General features: G+C 44.5%; 1 protein-coding gene across 2 annotated transcripts in view; it reads right to left on the bottom strand.

Moving 5' to 3' along the window:
- PSD4 (pleckstrin and Sec7 domain containing 4) overlaps positions 1-2,742 on the bottom strand; it is a 44,478-nt gene extending 41,736 nt beyond the window's left edge. The window contains exon 1 of one of the 2 annotated variants that reach the window (XM_027555467.1): positions 2,647-2,742. The gene's annotated coding sequence lies outside the window, so the exon portion shown is untranslated. The remainder of the gene's footprint in view (positions 1-2,646) is intronic. The other variant, XM_027555466.1, reaches the window with a different exon arrangement.
- Positions 2,743-18,580: the final 15,838 nt, after the last annotated feature.

The following is an 18,580-nucleotide window of genomic DNA, read 5'->3' as shown; positions in this document are numbered from 1 at the left end:
GCCCGACCCTGAGTTTTCTTACTTGTGTGCATGCAAACTCACTTTAGTCACGTCTGACTCTTTGTGACTCTATGGACTGTAGCCCGCCAGGCTCCTCTGTCCATGGGATTCTCCAAGCAAGAATACTGGAGTGGGTTGCCATTTCCTTCTACAGGGATCTTCCCAAACCAGGGATTGAACCAGCATCTCTTATGTCTCCTACACTGGGAGGGGGGGCTCTTTAACACTAGCACCACATGGGAAGTTTTCTTGGGAGATGTAAATCTTCTTGTCACAGCAGCTGAGAGCATCACCTGCCCTCCCGCATGTCTCTGGTCAGCAGTCTAAACCCCACCCCCTCTAATGAGAGCTGCAGATGCCTGCTCACCTCCCACGGCCATGAAGGCCTCCTTCCCATTCCTCTAACATGTTCAGCAATGCCCAGTCTGCTCCAGCCTCCTTTACATCTCTGGGCCTTTGCACTTTCTCTTCCCTCTGCCTGGAATGTTCTTTCCCCAGAGAGTCACATACCTGTGTCTTGTCTACACTTGGCTCCTCACTACACTTGGTCAGCACAGCCTGCCCTGACCACCCTACTGAATCCAGGAGCCCCCATCACCTTCTCACCCCTTAAGCCACTTTGCTTTTGTCCATAGCACTTATCTGACATGACAATAAAACAACTGTTATTGTTACTGTGGGCTTCCTTGGGGGCTCAGACAGTAAAGAATCTGCCTGCAATGCAAGAGGCCCAGGTTCGTTCCCTGGGTTGGGAAGATCCCCTAGAGAAGGGAATGGCAACCCACTCCAGTATTCTTCCCTGGAGAATTCCATTGACAGAGGACCCTGGCAGGCTACAGTCTGTGGGGTTGTAAGGATTCAGACATGACTGAGCGAATCTCTGTGTTAATATGTGTTGTTACTGTCCATTTCTCTCCACTGGAAAATAAGCTCTACGAGAGAGGAAAGACTGTCTTATTCAGTGATGTATACTTAACACCCAGAAAGTGCCTAACATGTGGGCCCTCAGTATTTGTCAAATAAATGAACAAGTAAGTGACTCAAAAGAATATGTCTTCTGGGATTTCCATGGTGGAAATCCTTCCGTGGTGGCTAAGACTCCTTGCTCCCAATGCAGAGGGCCTGTGTTTGATACCTTGTCAGGGAAGTAGATCCCACATGCCACAACTAAGAGTTCACATGCTGCAACTAAGACTCCGCACAGCCAGATAAATAAATAAATATTAAAGAGAAAAAAAGGATATGTCTTCCAGGGAAACTCAAATCGATGCCTCAGATTTAAACCTCCCAACAAGTCAGACAGCTTCCCTGGTGGCTCACTGGTAAAGAACTCGCCTGCCAATGCAGGAGACAAGGGTTCAGTCCCTGGGTTGGGAAGATCTCCTGGAGAAGGAAATGGCAACCCACTCCAGTATTCTTTCCTGGAGAATGCCATGGACAGAGGAGCCTGGCCGGCTACAGCCCATGGGGACGCAAAGAATCAGACACGACTGAGCACGCATGCTCATGCCCATCGTCATCCCGCTTTGTTTTGTTTTACAGCACTTCTCACTCTCTGAAATAATGATTCATCTGCTTACTTGTTTTCTCTTTCCCACAACTCATGTAAATAAGAGCAGCTATATTCTCAGTGCCTCCATGTCTGATTAGTAGTTGGCACTCAGTAAATTTTGGATGAATGAATGAATGACCCTTCTTCAGACCCCTCACCTAAGGGAAACACCATATTTGGAAGAAAAGAATGAATCACTCAGCAGGATCAGCTGTCTAAATCTGACCTTGGTGTGTTTCACATGTAGAGGGGCTCAGAGACATTCAATTAGTGGCTAATTACATTCAATCAACCCTGGGCCAGGGGAAGGTTCAAGGGCAGGTGGGGCCCCTGGCTGCCCTAGCCTTCACTTTGCTGCTGCCCACCTGACCCAGACATGCAGGCCATGGACACAGGGGTCTGGGTGAGCACAGTTAGCAATGCAATGCACCTTGCAGCCCCGGGGGGAAACACACCTGCAAAGAACTCACAGTCCTGGCTCCGCTATTTTACTGAAAGAAGCTAAACTCAAGCCCAGGGCCAGAAAGAACCCTAGCGGGATAATGCGAGTTTGTTAGCCAGGCAGACACTGTTTACCGTCTTAGGAATCTCTGGGGTTTTCTGACCAGACACACCTAGCAGGGCCAAGGAGAGGGGGGCCAGCACCCAAGGAAATGGGGGACAGCTGGCTTCTCCTCCATCCCCGTGCGCTCCTGGAGAGGCGGACAGCCTGCCAGGCCGGCCAGGCTCCCAGCAAACAGAGAGAAGGTCCTGGCCGGGTCACAAGCCCAGGGCCCACAGAGGCCAATGTGATATAAGGAGTAGGGCCCTCGGTGGCGCCCGGCTCAGACGCTGGAGGCTTTTGAGGACTCCTCCTGCACCCAAATGCAACCCGCCCAGCTAGAGGAGATCAGTGGGGCCACTGGCAACCCAGCCGGGGCAGGCTCTGCTGTCCCCCTGCGGTCCCTGGCCCCGCCCCCTGATGAAGTTGAAGGCGGAAGACCCCCGACTCTCTCCCGCTCTCCCTGGTTGCAAAGGGGCTCCCCCGGTCTGCGCCCCAGTGCGCTGGCACACGGTCCCCATCGAGGGCGGCGCGGGGCCCCACCTGCTCTTACCCGAGTCCCGCGGGGCTCCTGCTCCGGCCGCCCGCCCGCCCGGGCGCCGCATGGCCCGGAGCCCAGGCGCGGGCTTGGGGGCTGCGGGGCGGCTGCTGCGCCGGGGGCCGGGCCGGTCCAGCTCTGGCGCGCGGCTCGCGGGAGGCACTGGGTTTCCGGCGCGGAGACTAGGGCGGCGGCAGAACCGGCGGCGCGGGGCGGGGCGGGCGAAGCCGTCCGACTGGTCTGACGGCGGCGGCGCGGGCCGGCAGGGCGGGCGGGCGCCTCCTGCACGACCTGCGGTGCTCCAGCCGGGCCGGCCGCCGGCGTCTGGAGCCCCGCTCCGGTGTCCTCCTCCAGCCCAGACACCAGCCGGAATCTCAGACGTGTGCACGGCCCCAAGCCGGGTCCAAATCCGAGTCCCCCCAAACCCATCCTGTGGTAGTTCTTATTTGGGCTCAAGAAAAAAGTGGCATTGTTTGAGCTCGGAATTTCAGCCGTCTATAACTTGATTTACTGTGAAATTTCGCTTGATGCTTTAGGGATCGGTGGCTTGGAGACGAATAGCTGTGTCTTGAAACTTGAATTTGTCTTAGTAAACATGTCCTCAGAGGTCGTGGTATTGGCAGGAGGCTCTTATTTTTCAATGCCCCACTAGATGCCACTTAGTTTCTGTCTGTAACTGTGTAAGGCGCTCTACGTGAAAATCGAAGTGAGTCCATATTTCTAGTGCAGTCAGTGATACTTTAGCTTCCTTAGAGATAGACAACAGAAGTCCGTTTCGTTCTCCTTTCTTTTCTTCTTTGGCCACATCTCACCGCAAGGGGTGAGATCCCCACCGCCTGCAGTGGAAGGGTAGAGTCTTACTGGACCACCTGGAAGTCCTTAGAAGTTCCTCTGTGTTGGATGAGGTCCTCTTCAAGCAACAGCAGCAGCGATTACTAGTATTTAATATATGAGCGTTGTCAATATGCCAGCCACTAGCTCTCTGTCTTAATACTTAATCCTATAATCACCCTATAAGGTAGAAAGCCATCTCTATAAAGGAAATGGAGGCACAGAGAGGTGAAGTAACCTGACCCATGACACACAGATAAGAGCTGTCTGTCACCATGCAACGCTGTTGCTTTGTCATTTTTGGATGAGAGACTTGATGCTAGGTCAGCAATACTACAACCCAATAATAACGTTTGGTAATGGTACAAACATTTACTGTGCACCTACTGTATGTATGCCAGACACTGACTAGGTACTGTGGAATAGAAGCCTGAACCAGATACTCAGAAAGTTCTCCATCCAGCAGGGGAGTGGTATGTTGTAAACTGGTGCTGGGAGGTGAGGGGCCACTCCCTGAGGGGAAAGATCCTAGCAAGGAGGGAGCCACACAGGGAAAAGGTGCAACAGGTAACTTCCTGCAAACTCCCCTCAAATCCTTGGCTGACTCTGAACATGCATGGGGCAAGAACTCACATGACCCAAAGGAAAACAAGAGCCGAACAGAAATTTGAACAGTTCGTTGCCTGCTGCTGGAAAGTTTGGACTCAAGTCCTGCTGTCTTAGAGCTGATTTGTGAACACTTGGCTTTCTTGTTTCTGTATTTTAAATTTGTTATTATTTTGAGGAACAGTTGATTTATGACACTGTGTAAGTTTCAGGTGTACAACATAGTGATTTGCATTTTTTGAAAGTTATACTCAATTTGTAGTTATTATAAAACATTGGTTATGTTCCCTTTGCTGTAAAATATATCCTTGTAGCTTATTTATATTATATAAAGAAGTTTGTTCCCCTTAATCCTCCACCCTTGGCTTACCCTCCTCCCTCGCCTTTCCCCACTGGTAAGCACTAGCTTGTTTCTATGTCTGCAAGTCTGTTTCTTTTTTGCTACTTTCACCAGCTTGTTTTATTTTTTAGATACCACATGTAAGTGATATTACGCAGTGTTTTTCTTTCTCTGACTTATTTCAGTAAGCATGATGCCCTCCAAGTCCATCCATATTGTTGCAAATGGCAAACTTTCATTCATGTCTGTGTCTGAGTAGTATTTCATTGTGTATATGTGTGTGTGTGTGTGTGTGTGTATCCCACATGTTCTTTATTCACCTGTTGATGGACACTTGTGTTGCTTCCGTATTTTGGCTGTTGTAAATGCTGCTTCAACTGTCCACTGAAACTTCAGAATGACACACTTGAGGAGTAAAGACTGCATTCCAAGATTAAGGAATATCTGCCAGGATTAGGGACAAATCAAGAGAAATCTAAAACCAAGCCCCTACAAAACCAAGGTGAGTTTCCAGTCATTTGATTTCCTGCTGGAACAAAATTTGATGCTCCTCACAGGAAAATAAAAGAATCCAGAACGTCTACAATGCATCATTCACAATATCTACCATACAACAACAACAATGGGAAAAAAATAGTAGACATTGTGAATAGAATATGTGAACTATGGTCAAAAAGAGGGGAAAAAAACCAATTATAATATACCCACTAAAAAGAAAAAAAACCTTGCTAAGTCAAGGAAAACTGTTTCCCTCTATACTCTTAATACTTCTGATATCAAATGTATGGGGTTTTCCCTCATATTAAGCAATTCTCCAACTCTTCAGACCAGCAGGATGTCCTATCATTTAATTATGACACTACTCAGAATTATTGCAGAACCCACAGGCTAGGGGCTTCCCCTCACTTCAGATGCCAATCACAAGTTCCAGGTTGTCAACTGTACTTCTCACTCACTGGCTGTAAATTAAGGACTCCCAGGACCCTCTCCTGCTGCTGCTGCTAAGTCACTTCAGTCGTGTCCAACTCTGTGCGAACCCATAGATGGCAGCCCACCAGGCTCCCCCCGTCCCTGGGATTCTCCAGGCAAGAACATTGGAGTGGGTTGTCATTTCCCTCTCCAATGCATGAAAGTGAACGTGAAGTCGTTCAGTTGTATCCGACTCTTAGCGACCCCATGGACTGCAGCCCACCAGGCTCCTCCATCCATGGGATTTTCCAGGCAAGAGTACTGGAGTGGGGACCCTCTCCTAGACTGGTTAATTTCTACAGTGGCCCACAGAACTCAAGAATCACTTGACTTACTGCTACCAGTTTACAGGATGTAACTCAGGAACAACCAAATGCAATGGACATACAGGACAAAGTATGGGAAAGCGTGCAGAGCTTCTACACCATCTCCAGGCCCACCACCCTCCCGGTACACGGATGTGTTCACCAACCCATTCTTTCAAGAGCTTGAAGAAGCTCTTCAAACACAGTGCTTTAGGGTTTTTATGGAGGTTCTATTATGTAGGCATATGACTGATTAAACCATTTACCTTTGGTGACTAAATTCAATCTCCACACCTCTCTGCTCCCTGGAGATCAAGGGGATAGGATTGAAAGTTCCAACTCTATAGTTGAATGACTGTTTCACATGGCAACCAGTCCCCATCTATAGGAGCTTTCCAAAAGTCACTTCATTAACATAAACTCAGGTGTTTTGAAAGCTGCTTGTTATGAATAACAGACAACTCTCCTTCACCTTTGTCACTGCACAGCTATTTCAGAAACTGGGGACAAAATAAACAAACAAATATTACAACAAAAGATGCTCTTATTACTCTCTCACTCAGAAAATTACAAGAGGCTTTAGGAGTTCTGTGCCAGGAACCAGGGGCAAAGACCGAATATGTATTTCTTATTATATCACAATTATCATGCCCGCAGGCTTCTCTGCTAGATTTGTAGAAAGAATTCACCTGCTGATGTAGGAGACTTGGGTTCGATCCCTGGGTCAGGAAGATCCCCCGAAGAAGGAAATGGCAACCCAGTCCAGTATTCTTGCCTGGGAAAACCCATAGACAGAGGAGCCTGGTGGGCTGCAGTCCATGGGGTCACAAAGAGTCAGACACGACTGAGCAACTGAGAGCACACTCACAACCTGTGTACCAATGTTCCCCTCCTACTGCTGTGAGTCATAAACTCTCTCTTGTCTTCACCAGTGTCTATGAAAATTGTGACATGCTAACTTTCTGGCTTACAAGAGGAGTAAAATCGAATCTCAGATCCTTTCACAGTTACCAGCTTAACAGAGATGAAGAGAATAGTCTTGTAAGGAACCAGGGGAGAAAATACACATTGCGTACATGGATCCAATGATAGGAACAATGGCTAACTTCTAATCAGAAACAATGTAAGCCAAAAGATATTGGGACATCAATTTTAAGTGTTAAAAGGAAAAAGGTCTATTAACTTATAGTTTCTGTATCTAGTTAAAAACATGTTTTGAATGGAAATCTAAATAAAGATATTGTCAAATAAACAAAACTAGTTTTTGCCACCAGCAGATTCACACTCCAAAAGAAAGTGAAGAAAATTTTCAGGATGAGGAAATGATGCAAGATAAAATTTAGAATCTACAGAAAGAAACAAAGAGGATAGGAAATGATAAATATATTAGTGAATATAAAAGACAATTTTCTTTCTTGTATTCAATGATTTAAAAATCAACTGACAATTTAGATTAAAAAAAAAACAATAATATTAGGGGGTTTATAACACATGTAGAAGAAGCAAGGAGTGTGACAAGAAAAGCACAAAGCAAAAGGGAAGGTAAATAAAACCATATTGTTGTAAGGTTCTCACATGTGAAGCTTTATAATATTAACTCAGAGTAGTGTCAGTATAAGATATAAAAATAACTATTGAAATAGAGAAGTCAGGAAAGCTATGAAAAATAAGCAAAAAAAAAAGGAGACAAATAGCAAGATTGAAAAGTTATCAAGACCTACTGTACACACTCCAATTAAAAGATAGAATTTGTCAAAATGACTAAGAAGAGACTCAACTCTATGCATAGAAAAGATACCCAACTCTACATTTAGAAAAAGTAAACAAAAACGAAGGGACACAAATAAAACAAGTAGCAAGATTGAAAAGTTATCAACAACTATATTAAACACTTCAGTTAAAAGGAAAGATTTGTCAAAATGACTAAGAAAAGACCCAATGCTATGTTTAGAAAAGATTCACTCTAAGATATAGATGGGTTGAAAGTAAATGAGTGAATAAATTATACAATGTAAACAGTAAGCCTGAGAAAGCTAGGTGTGGTTATATTAAGTTTGTACAAAGTAGACTTCAACACAAGGAGTATTCCCCAAATTAAAAAGTATCATTTTTATAAAGATAAAAGGATCAATTCATCAAGAAAACATAACCCTAAATATGATGAATCTAACAATCAAACTTCCAAACACATCAAGCAGAAATTGACGGAACAAAAGAGAGAAACATAAAATTCACAGAGTTGAATATTTTAACACCTCTCTCAGTAATTAATAACACAAGTACAAAGTCATAAGGGTACAGAAGATGTAAATATTATAATTTATCATTATGAAATCAACATTATAGAATATTATACCACCGACAGCAGGATATATATTCTTTTCAAGTACACGTGAACTTTAACCAAGACCAACTATTTGGACTATCAAATAGTCAGTGGGTTGAAATTGTAGAAATTATGTCTTCTCAATCAGAATGAAATTAAACTAGAAATCAGCAGCAATAATTTATCTAGAAAATGCCCTAATATTTGGAAATCAAGCAGTATGCCTCTAAATAACCCAGGAGTCAGAGAAGATATTACAGGGAAAATTAGGAAATACTCCAAACTGAAAAGGCATGAAGACAAATAAACAGACCAATGTAATGGAAGTAAAGTGTCCAAATATAGTTCCACACATGCATGGTCAATTGGCATCATTTGGCGAAAGTGTCAAGGTAATTTAGTGAAAAAAAGAAAGTCTTTCTACAAATGGTTCTGGAACACCTAGAACTCTGTATTGTAAGAACATGAACTTTGGGACCTGTATCTAGAACATATAAAGAAATCTTTCAACTCAGTGAAAAATGGGCAAAATATTTGAATAGACATTTCTCCAAATAAGATATACAAATGACCAATAAGCTTATGAAAAGATGCTTGACATCATTCAGTTCAGTTCAGTTCAGTTCAGTCACTCAGTCATGTCCAACTCTTTGCGACCCCATGAATCGTAGCACGCCAGGCCTCCCTGTCCATCACCAACTCCTGGAGTTCACTCAAACTCACGTCCATCGAGTCAGTGATGCCATCCAGCCATCTCATCCTTTGTTGTCCCCTTCTCCTCCTGCCCCCAATCCCTCCCAGCATCAGAGTCTTTTCCAATGAGTCAACTCTTCACATGAGGTGGCCAAAGTACTGGAGTTTCAGCTTTAGCATCATTCTTTCCAAAGAAATCCCAGGGCTGATCTCCTTCAGAATGGACTGGTTGGATCTCCTTGCAGTCCAAGGGACTCTCAAGAGTCTTCTCCAACACCACAGTTCAAAAGCATCAATTCTTCGGCGCTCAGCTTTCTTCACAGTCCAACTCTCACATCCATACATGACCACTGGAAAAACCATAGCCTTGACTAGACGGACCTTTGTTGGCAAAGTAATGTCTCTGCTTTTCAATATGCTATCTAGGTTGGTCATAACTTTTCTTCCAAGGAGAAAGCGTCTTTTAATTTCACGGCTGTAGTCACCATCTGCAGTGATTTTGGAGCCCCCCAAAATAAAGTCTGACAGTGTTTCCACTGTTTCCCCATCTATTTCCCATGAAGTGATGGGACCAGATGCCATGATCTTCATTTTCTGAATGTTGACATCATTAGACATCAGAGAAATACAAATCAAAATGCCAGTGAGATACTACTTCACATCCAGTAGGCTGGGCATAATAAAAGAAAATAAGTGTTGGTGAGGATATGGGAAATGTGAATCCTCCTATGCTTCTGGTTCAGTTCAGTTCAGTCGTGTCCGACTCTTAGCAGCCCATGAACTACAGCACGCCAGGCCTCCCTGTCTATCACCAACTCTCGGAGTTTACTCAAACTCATGTCCATCGAGTCGGTGATGCCATCCAACCATCTCATCCTCTGTCATCCCCTTCTCCTGCCTTCAATCTTTCCCAGCATCAGGGTCTTTTCAAAGGAGTCAGTTCTTCGCAGCAGGTGGCCAAAGTATTGGAGTTTCAGCTTCAGCATCAGTCCTTCCAATGAATATTCAGGACTGATTGCCTTTAGGATTGACTGGTTTGATCTCCTTGCAGTCCAAGGGACTCTCAAGAGTCTTCTCCAACACCACAGTTCAAAAGCATCAATTCTTCAGCGCTCAACTTTCTTTATAGTCCAACTCTCACATCCATTCATGACTACTGGAAAAACCATAGCTTTGACTAGACAGCCATTTGTTGGCAAAGTAATGTCTCTGCTTTTAAATATGCTGCCTAGGTTGGTCATAACTTTCCTTCCAAGGAGTAAACGTCTTTTAATTTCATGGCTGCAGTCAGCATCTGCAGTGATTTTGGAGACCCCCCCAAAATAAAGTCTGCCACTTTTCCCACTGTTTCTCTGTCTATTTGCCATGAAGTGATGGGACCAGATGCCATGATGTTAGTTTTCTGAATATTGAGCTTTAAGCCAACTTTTTCACTCTCCTCTTTCACTTTCATTAAGAGGCTCTTTAGTTCTTCTTCCCTTTCTGCCATAAGGGTATTCATCTGCATATCTGAGGTTATTGATATTTCTCCCACAATCTTGATTCCAGCTTGTGCTTCTTCCAGTCCAGCGTTTCTCATGATGTACTCTGCATAGAAGTTAAATAAGCAGAGTGACAATATACAGCCTTGACGTACACCTTTTCCTATTTGGAACCAGTCTGTTGTCCCATGTCCAGTTCTAACTGTTGCTTCCTGACCTGCATATAGGTTTCTCAAGAGGCAGGTCAAGTGGTCTGGTATTCCCATCCATTTAAGAATTTTCTTTTTTAAAAAAAGTTAATTTATTTATTTTAATTGGAGGCTAATTACTTTACAATATTGTAATGGTTTTTACCATACCTTGACATGAATCAGCCATGGGTGTACATGTGTCCCCATCCTGAACCCCCCCTCCCACCTCCTTCCCCATCCCATCCCTCAGGGTCATCCCAGTGCACAGGCCCTGAGCACCCTGTCTCATGCATCAAACCTGAACTGGCGATCTATTTCACATATGGTAATAAACATGTTTCAGTGCAATTCTCTCAAATCATCCCACCCTCGCTTTCTCCCACCGAGTCCAAAAGTCTGTTCTTTACATCTGTGTCTCTTTTTATGTCTCGCAGATAGGGTCATTGTTACCATCTTTCTAAATGCCATATATTTGTGGTGATCCACACAGTCAAAGGCTTTGGTGTAGTCAATAAAGCAGAAATAGATGTTTTTCTGGAACTTTCTTGCTTTTTTGATGATCAGACGGATGTTGGCAATTTGATCTCTTGTTCCTCTGCCTTTTCAAAATCCAGTTTGAATATCTGGAAGCTCACAGTTCATGTTCAGTTGAAGCCTGGCTATGCTGCTTGTAGGATTATAAAATGATCTAGTAAGTTTGGAAAGGGGTTTCCCAGGTGGTAAAGAATTTGGTGGCCAATACAGGAGACTCAGGTTTGATCCCTGGATCGGGACGATTCCCCTGGGGAAGTAAATGGTAACCCACTTCAGTATTCTTGCTTGGGAAGTCCCGTGGACAGAGGAGCCTGGCAAGGCTACACAGTCCATGGGGTCACAAAAGAGTTGGACATGTTGTTGCTCAGCCACTAAGTTGTGTCTGATTCTTTGTGACCTCATGAACTGCATCAAGCCAGGCTTCCCTGTCCTTCACTGTCTCCCGGAGCTTGCTCAAACTCATGTCCATTGAGTTGGTGATGCCATCCAACCATCTCACCCTCTGTCACCCTCTTCTCCTCCTGCCCTCAATCTTTCCCAGCATCAAGGTCTTTTCCAATGATTCATCTCTTTTCATCAGGTAGCCAAAGTATCAGGACTTCAGCTTTAGTCCTTCTAGTGAATTTCAGGCTTCATTTACTTTAGGATTGACATGACTTAGGGACTAAACAACAACGAGCTTTGGAAAACAGTTTGGTCATTCCTCAAGGTTAACCATAGAAGTATCGAATGACCTACAATCCTACTTTCTGATACATATCCAAGAGAAATAAAAACACATGCTCACACAAAAAATGTGTACACAAATGTTGATAGCAACATTATTCATGATAGGCTAAACTGGAAACAACCCAAATGTCCATCTACTGATGAATGAGTAAACAAAACACAGTAGTATGTCCATGCAATGCAATATCATCCAGCTATACTGCTCCATGATACTATGATATGGATTAACCTCAAAACATCACACTAAGTTAAGGGCACAAAAGATCACATATTGCATGAGCCCATTTATATAAAATGTCTGCCATAGGCAAATCTGTAGTGATAGAAAATAGATTAATTGTTGCCTAGGACTGGGAGAAAGGGGAAGAGGGAGTGACTGCTAAAAGATATGGGGTTTCTCTCTGGGGTGATAAAAATGATGAAACTGTGGTGACGGTTGCACAACGCTACAAATCTATTTGTACAGTATGAGCCAGGGTTCTCCAGAGAAATAGAGCCAAGAGGATTTATTTATTTAGCCATCCATCCATCCACCCATTCACTATAGGAATTCATGCCTGATCTGGCATCTGCAAGCTGGAGAACAAGGAACTGACTGCTATGAGTCCCAGTCTGAGTCCAGAGACTTGAGAACCAGGGAAGCCCAAGTCTAAAGGCTTTGGCGTAGTCAATAAAGCAGAAATAGATGTTTTCCTGGAACTCTCTTGCTTTTGCGATGATCAAACGGATGATGATACTCTCAACTCAAGCAAAGAGAGCAAATTGTCCTTCTTATGCCTTTTTGTTCTATTCACACCCTTAGTAGATTGGATGATGTCCACAGGCATTAGTGAAGGCCACTTGCTTTACCCAGTCTACCCATTCAAATGCTAATCTCTTCCAGAAACCCCCTCAAAGTCCAAAATAATTTTTAAAGCTATCTGGGTTTACAATGGGGCTTGCCTGGTAGCTCAGACAGGACAGAATCTGTCTGCAATGCTGGAGACTCAGGTTTGATCCCTGGATAGGGAAGATCCCCTGGAGAGGGAATGGCTACCCACGCCAGTATTCTTGCCTGGAGAACCCCAGGGATGGAGGAGCCTGGCAGGTCACAGTCCATGAGGTCACAAAGAATTGGACATGACTGAGTGATTACTAACACTGTAACTAACTGCGTATCTGAAGAATTGGGGATTCTGGGATCATTTGGTGAGATTGCCCCAGGCACAGATGTTGATAGATAAGGAGAGGAGGGAAGTGGAAGGAGATTGGGGGATGGAGGTTCTGACAGACAGGAATGAAGGTCCCCCTACTGGGTCATCTGGAATTACTGGGTGGGGCTGGCTTCATACTAGGGGACAGTGAGGGGCTTAGGGGAGTTGGATCAGGACCCTAGCACCCATCCTGCACTTTGCTTCTGCAAGCTGGAGACAGCTGGAGACACTTGGGTTATAGCATTTTAATAATGCTTTTTTATATACAGGACATTCACACATGTTATTTAATTGTCCAAACAACTCTGAGAAGTATTATGATTTGGGTTTCTCAAATGTATATAATGAGCCTCAGGAAGCTTCAGTAGCTCCACCGAGATTTTTGTGGCTTTCACAACAGGAACATAGTCCCCTCAGGAGAAGGAATCGTTATTTTCCCAATTCACCCCCTAAGACAAGAAAGAAGGCAAAATCTGAACATACAAAGTAATTATGGGAAAATACTATTAATTTTCCGTGTGTTGGAACTGGTTTCCACTCCAGGCTGAGCTAGGGGGCGCTCTGTGTGATGTCTCCAGCACCTGGAATTGACGTAGAGCCCGTGCTCCAGGAATGGCAACCCTCTCCAGTACTCTTGCCTGCAGAGTTCCAGGGACAGGGGAGCCTGGCGGGCTATAATCCAAAGAGTCAGACATGAGTGAGGGACCAACAGCATGCTCCATGAAGAACATTTTTGAATTAATAATCAGGTACTGATATGGGAGTGGGCTTCCCTGATGGCTCAGCAATAAAGAACCTGCCTGCCAAGGCATGAGACTTGGGTTCGATCTTTGGGTCAGGAAGATCCCCTGGAGAAGGAAATGGCAACCCACTCCAGTATTCCTGCCTGGGAAATCCCATGAACAGAGGAGTCTAGTGGGCTACAGTCCATGGGGTCGCAAAGAGTCAGAAGATGAAACAAGCCAGGTGGATCTCTGGGGCAGAGTCTTCTAAGAAAAGAGAAGAGTAAAGGGGAGGTGCACATGAAATTAATGTGCTCCTAATGTGTTTACAGAAAGTTTTACAGGTACCCCCTGCTTTTGGAAAGTCTGCTTGACACCACTTCTTTTTACAAAAGATTTACAAAAAATTTACTGTTTTTGCCGATGGAATCCAAAGAGGATTTTTGCTTTTACAAAAAAAAAAAAAAAAGGAGAAAACCAAAAATAACATCAGTGGTTGTTTTGTAGCCAGCTGTTACAGAAGCCTTAGCAGCACCTAAGCACCCCTGAGTTCCTTTCTTGGGAACTACACTCGGTCTCTCAGCAGTAACTTTGAACTGTATCTATGAGCATCTGTGCTTTATCTCAATTTATCTTGCGCATCTGTTAGCAAGATGTGTCCTAAGGTAATTGCTTCTTCACTTCATACCATTTAGGCTTAGGAAAAATTTTCATAGGAACTCTCTACTTCCTCATGGGGAGAAACCTTTAATCAGTTTCAGGTAAGTGGCCAAGTGCTTTGGGGATTGCAAAATGCAAAACACTTAGTCCCTTGGCTTCCCTGGTGGCTAGGTGATAAAGAATCTACCTGCCAATGCAGGAGACATGGATCCCGTCCCTGATCTGGGAAGATCCCACATGCTGCAGAGCAACTAAGCCCATGTGCCACAACTATTGAGCCTGTACTTGAGAGCTCAGGAGTCTCAACTCCTGAACCCACGTGCCACAACTACCGAAGCCTGAGGACCCTAGAGCTTGTCCTCTGCAACAAAAGAAGCCACCACAATGAGAAGTCTTCGCACTGCAGCTAAAGAGTAGCCCCTGCTTGCCACAACTAGAGAAGAGCCTGTGAGCAATGAAGACCCAGCCTAGCCAAAATAATAAATAAATAATGAAATTATCTATCTATATAACTTAATGAGGGATGGCATAGATGGTCCTCAATGTCTTCATGGAAAAAGTTGCCCAAAAGCCTAGATTTGAAAATTGAGTAGGAGTTAGGTGGTGCAGACGAGTAGAGCGGGCACTCTGAAGCAGGGTGTAGGGTGGTGAAGGGATAGGGCTCAGATTGCTCCCACCTTGTGTGTGTGCGTGCTCTGTTGCTTCAGTCATGTCTGACTCCTTGTGACCCCATGGAATGAAGCCTGCCAGGATCCTCTGTCCATGGGATTCTCCAGGCAAGAATACTGGAGTGGGTTGCCATGCCTTCCTCCAGGGGATCTTCCTGACCCAGGGATAAAACCTGCATCTCTTAGGTCTCCTGGATGGGCAGGCAGATTCTTTAGCACTAGCACCACCTGGGAAGCCCAACCTTCTCACTTAGGATAGGCTATACATCTAAACATTACTGGCCAAGCCCTGCAGGAACTAGTCCCTACTCCCTCTCCCTGCTCCCCATGCTCCAGCTTCATGGCCTGTGATAAAAGGAAAGAAAATGTGCATGACCACATAAGAAACAGTACCAAGGAGAGAGAAGAAGGTGGAGGAGTGACTCCATCACGGCCCTTGGAGGGGAGTGCCTGACTCCAGGACATGGGAGGAAGGCCCTTGGAGTGAAGGTGAAGTACCAGAAGCAGCAGTCTGAGTTCACTGGCCACCAAGATCATTCCTCTGCTCTGTCTCTGAGTCAAGTTTTCTTAGTCATCCAATCTGTGTGGATTTTCCTTGGGGAGAGGATGCAGGCACGGCTGTTACCTCTATGGATCAACTCCTCATGGTAATGAGGGTCTTGACCTTTTTGTTTATGTATTATAGAGAGCACCAGACACCACCGACCAACATGAAAACATGCCTGTCTTCCTTGCAGACATGATGCTGGAACTTCTGTGTTGAGTTCTGGCAAGATGAGTGTGTGTACTCCCTTGGGTGGAGGTGGGGTAGGGTTCATTCCACATGTCAATCAATCATCCAGGTAAGAGGTCCTCAGCTAGAAACAGGACCACAGTTTGTTGGCTTTCTTTTCTTTTTTCTTGTTTAATTTTTGGCCACACTGCACAGCATGTGGGATCTTAGTTCTCCAACCAGGGATCAAACCCATGCCCCCTGTATTGGAAGGCAGAGTCTTAACCTCTGAACAACCAGAAAAGTCCCTGTTGACTTTCAAGTATGTATAAAAAGACCCTTAGAATCTCTTGGGAGAAGAGAAGCCCTTAGAATCCCTTTGGAGACTAGACATAGGTAAGCACAGACAACATTTGATGGATACTTGTCAAGGGTCAAATCCTACATGTAAATAGTCCAAGTCAGGATTAAACTGCAGCTCAATTAATAGGAGAAAAAACTTTCCCTGGAGGGAAAAAAAACAGCTTTTGCTTAGGAAATCTTTAAAAGACTTGACTTTCACTCCCGAGAGCATGAATTGAACTATATATTTTTCTTCTCAAGATTTTTCCCAGAACTAAGATGGGAAGAGAATAATAGGATTATCTTCAGGAAAATGTTGACCCCTGGTGGATATTTCTTGAACTGCTTTTTAAACAACCACCACAGTAAGGATGGTAAACCCAGAGGCAAAACTTTCTTTTGAAAGTTGACCATCCCTCTATCTAAGTTTTCTCAGGCTAAGAAGCCCAATAGAAATAGAGTATTTCACTGTCTCTCCAAACTTTTCTGACAACTGAGTTTAGTATCGAGCATGTTGAGATTTGCCATTCTGACTTAGGGATTTCATAGTTATATGAAGAAAAAACACAAAATGTTTTGGTTTCCCCAAAATTTGCAAAAATTTTGCCTCGACTGAACACCTTCTATTAGAGCACAATCTATGCCCCCCAGAAGTTAAGCTCAAACTGTCTTAGACTGAGAAAATAGAAAAACTTCTTCTACTAAAGCTGAATTCCCCTAAAATTGAGTTCCTCTGCTGAGTTTATGATTAATCTCTCCATCAAAACTTTATTCCTTTCCCATACCTCTTCCCCGTCAAGATTGAAGAGTATCAAAGAAAAGCGGGTTCCCAGGACAGAGCCCGCCTCGACAGTGTTCCCTGCCTGCCACTTATAATGTAGGGAAAAAAATTAGCCTTATATACCTTTCTTGAGTTCCAGAGAAGAAATGTAATCAGAGGAGTGGGAATATACAGAAACAAAGGAAAATATTCAAGCAAGACAAAATAATAATAGTTTATTCATTAAATAAAGTCAAGGACTTTTAGTTTCTTCTCAAGGGCTAGAGATAATATTCTGAACCATATTCTTGAGCTATTTTGCAGACACTGAAACCCCCACCAGGTAGAAGAAGTCAACTGTATGCTACTCACAAGCACAGAGACCTCAGACTGGTTGGAACTAGACAGGTGATGATGTTGACTCCCAATTACCTCACGAACAACCAATCAGAAGAATGTTGATGGTCACAAGCTGATCACACACTCAGTAACCCTCTCCCTCGTGCGCGTGAAGTCGCCTCAGTCATGTCTGACTCTTTGCGACCCCATGGACTATAGCCCGCCAGGTTTCTCTGTCCTTGGGATTCTCCAGGCAAGAATACTGAAGTGGGTTCCCATGCCCTCCTCCAGGGGATCTTCCAGACCCAGGGATCGAAATCACGTCTCTTACATCTCCTGCACTGACAGTTGGGTTCTTTACCACTGGCACCACTTGGGAAGCCCAACTCTCTCTCACCCTTTCTTTAATCTGAGTATCACCCGCCAGACTCCTTACTGGGTGCCCTGCAATAAACACTGAATTTTCCTTCACCACAACTGAATGTCAGTAGATTGACTTCACTGTGTGCAGGTGAACAGAGGACCAAGTTTAGTTCAGTAACACCATCTTCAACCCAAATTAAAATATGGTCAAAAGATTCGACTGACTTTCTCTGGAGGCTGTCTCTGAAGTTAAGGACCATTTCCCTTCTTTGCATTTTAAGCCTCTGCCAGGCACCAGATACAGGTGACTTGGAAGAAGCAGCAGGAAGTCTTGGTGTCAGGGTCCTTGAGTCAAGAGCCTTCTGGTCCGGGGGGTCTTGGCGCTGGCACACTGATGCCCAAGTTTCACTCCTAGGCCACCCTCAAGCCAGTCTCTGGGAACTGGGACTGGGTGTTGGCATCATTTATTTTTAAGTTCTGCCCATGAACCTAATAAGAACTACAGATCCAACCCTTTCCTATTTTATGTGAGAAAATTGAGGCCTAGAGAGGAGAGGTCACTTGGGCAAGTTCACCAGCTAGTTAGTAAAGAAACCCTGACTATTCTGTGAAAGTCTTAAAGATTGGATCCGTGTGTGTTCAGTGTCAAATGTACAAATTACCTGTTCTTTGATTCTGTGATCTTATAGTGCAATCAGGCTGGAAGTGACAGGAAAAGACTTTTAAATTACTTTTTTCCCCCACCTGAGTCCCCCACCTCCTAGTCACCCTTGTCCTGCATTTTAATTGTACAAAGCCTCACTTTATTTTTAAAATATTTTATTTTAATTTATTTGGCTCCATCTTCGTTGCAGCACATGGAATCTTTGATCTTCGTTGTGCATGCAGGATCTCTCTTTTTTTTTTAGTTGCAGCATATATGATCTAGTCACTCTTAAAGGAAATCAACCCTGAATACTCACTGAAAGGACTGATGCTGACACTGAAGCTTCAATCCTTTGGCCAGCTAATCTGAAGAGCCGACTCTTTGGAAAAGATCCTGATGCTGGGAAAGGATGAAGGCAAAAGGATGAGTTAACGACAGGGGATGAGATGGTTGGATGGCATCACTGATTCAGTGAATATGAACTTGGGAAAACGCCAGGAGATGGTGAGGGATTAGGGAAGCCTGAGGTGCTGCAGTTC

The sequence above is a fragment of the Bos indicus x Bos taurus genome, chromosome 11, assembly GCF_003369695.1.
Source record: "Bos indicus x Bos taurus breed Angus x Brahman F1 hybrid chromosome 11, Bos_hybrid_MaternalHap_v2.0, whole genome shotgun sequence".
Classification (NCBI taxonomy): domain Eukaryota; kingdom Metazoa; phylum Chordata; class Mammalia; order Artiodactyla; family Bovidae; genus Bos; species Bos indicus x Bos taurus.
Note: the sequence above shows the minus strand (reverse complement) of the source record. Positions and strands in the feature narration are given on the sequence as shown.